Raw genomic sequence first — 2500 nt, 5'->3', positions numbered from 1 at the left:
GTAACCCACGTTGTGCCTTAACGTAACCCACGTTGTGCCTTAACGTAACCCACGTTGTGCCTTAACGTAACCCACGTTGTCCGCTAACGTAACCCACGTTGTCGCCTAAACCTGCTCTGTAATTGTTATACGACTCGTTCAATTAGTGTAGTGTTGCCCACCCGCAACCCTCGCAATATAGTTCGCTACTCGCACTGCCCGCTCCCCTGTGTATCGCTTCATGTTAAACACCTTGCAAGTCTTGCTGACTTTCCACATGCTCCTGCTGTACACTGTTATGTGGATGGCAGCAGGACGTACATGCCGCCCCCCCCCCCCACCCCTCCCCACGTCCCCACCTTGCCCCCTGCCTTCGCAAGCTGGTTGGTGAGAAGTTTGCATGTTCAATGCCCTTCGCATGCGACGTACTCAGGCTACGTTGTGGTGCGGCCTGTGTCAACTGTCCGCTGATGTCGTACGCATAAACCACAATCTGTACTGCACATTCGTCCTTATGTACTGAATGATACATCGTGGCACATGTGTGACCGTACAACGACTGCGCCCAAAAACGGCGGACCATACAGTGCAAATATTGTGCACGCAGCTACGTGTCGTCTCCCTATGAGAGCTGGATTGCAGTGTGGTACGCCATAGAGACGTGTGGGAGGAACGGACGCCGTGGATGGCGATCAGCATGAGCTGTGTGTTGATGTATTCGGACCTAGTCGTCTCTCCTCAAACACCGTGATAGCATGGTGCACCGCGTTCCATATCTGCGACATGCTACAGAGGCCGGTTGACAGTCGTTCGAGCAATGGACATCGCATACGTACGGGGGCCACCTTCCACGTATTGTCTAGGCGTGCACATTTTGTTGCGTGTATGTGGGCAGACGTAGTGTGGCGTGACACCTGACACAGGCATGCAATAATCGTTGAAGTTGCTAATGGCGATGGACGCCTACGTTTGCTGGTGAAGTTACGCAAATGAAGAAATGGTAACCCGTTGTGGTGCGGTTGTTCTCGCTAGGGGTGAATCGGTGATGGCGACGATAGGTTGAGGTACTAACCGGTTGTTCCAGCGATACCCACCATGCCGATGAAACTGAACGGCATCTGGGTGTGAAGCGATACGCGGCGGTGGCTGGGTGGGACCGTCCCCGGCCGGTGAGGGGGCGCCTCCCGGCGTGCTGGCCGCGCGGTGCGTGGGCGCACGCGCTACAGCCGGCTGGTGGGGGCGGCCAGTGGCAGGCGCGCCGGCCGACGGACGCGGCAGGCGTCGCAGCTGCGCGCCGGCGCACCCTGCGCGCGGCGCCGTGCGGCCAAAGTAGGTCCTCGCGGGCCCGGTGCGAAGCGCGGTGGACATCTTCAGTGTGCTGGTCCGATTGAGGACTGTGTGCGTTGAGGATGCGCCGCCGCCCGGCGCTCGGCGCCGCGACGCCGTCTGCTGCTCGGTCGCCCCAGCGGTTCTCGCTGGTGGTTTGTATCGCAGCTGTGCGGATGTGTTGGCGCGTGCGCTGTGCTGGGAGAGTTCGCTTCGGCACCCAAGTGGGGCTTTTGTCCTTCTGTGGCGCTGGCGTTGGAGCTGCCGGTCACCGTAGGTGGCGCGTGTTGTCTCCCGCCGGCAATGCCACGACAGCACGCTCCCGGGCCTCTGTCGGCAGCGGCAAGCTCAGTTGGGAGCACGGGTGGTCGCACCGAAAGCGTCTACTCGCCTAACTCCGGGCGATTGCGCCTCTCTCGAACCCGACCAAGTACTTGGGACGGCGCTGCGCGCCGCCGGGACCTGAGAGGGTTTCGAGGTGTATTGTGCAGGGGAGCTCAGCCTCCTCCTGTTTGCAGAATGATTGAGCGGACGCTTGCGTGTTCGCGCGGGCCCCCGGGACACACTCCCGGGCGGCCGGCTGCTCAGCTCTAGTTGACGCAGCTCCCTGGTTGATCCTGCCAGTAGTCATATGCTTGTCTCAAAGATTAAGCCATGCATGTCTCAGTACAAGCCGCATTAAGGTGAAACCGCGAATGGCTCATTAAATCAGTTATGGTTCCTTAGATCGTACCCACGTTACTTGGATAACTGTGGTAATTCTAGAGCTAATACATGCAAACAGAGTCCCGACCAGAGATGGAAGGGACGCTTTTATTAGATCAAAACCAATCGGTCGGCTCGTCCGGTCCGTTTGCCTTGGTGACTCTGAATAACTTTGGGCTGATCGCACGGTCCTCGTACCGGCGACGCATCTTTCAAATGTCTGCCTTATCAACTGTCGATGGTAGGTTCTGCGCCTACCATGGTTGTAACGGGTAACGGGGAATCAGGGTTCGATTCCGGAGAGGGAGCCTGAGAAACGGCTACCACATCCAAGGAAGGCAGCAGGCGCGCAAATTACCCACTCCCGGCACGGGGAGGTAGTGACGAAAAATAACGATACGGGACTCATCCGAGGCCCCGTAATCGGAATGAGTACACTTTAAATCCTTTAACGAGTATCTATTGGAGGGCAAGTCTGGTGCCAGCAGCC

The 2500-nt window shown here is 58.0% G+C and overlaps 1 non-coding gene across 1 annotated transcript in view; it reads left to right on the top strand.

The window, feature by feature from the left end:
* The first annotated feature begins 1909 nt into the window (after positions 1-1909).
* The window catches only part of LOC124774181, a 1909-nt gene continuing 1318 nt past the window's right edge, over positions 1910-2500 (top strand). The window contains exon 1 of the ribosomal RNA XR_007015173.1: positions 1910-2500. This exon is cut by the window's right edge and continues 1318 nt beyond it. This is a non-coding gene — a ribosomal RNA (small subunit ribosomal RNA).

This window comes from Schistocerca piceifrons, unplaced genomic scaffold (assembly GCF_021461385.2).
Source record: "Schistocerca piceifrons isolate TAMUIC-IGC-003096 unplaced genomic scaffold, iqSchPice1.1 HiC_scaffold_961, whole genome shotgun sequence".
Taxonomy (NCBI): domain Eukaryota; kingdom Metazoa; phylum Arthropoda; class Insecta; order Orthoptera; family Acrididae; genus Schistocerca; species Schistocerca piceifrons.
This window is presented reverse-complemented; position numbering and strand designations above follow the sequence as displayed.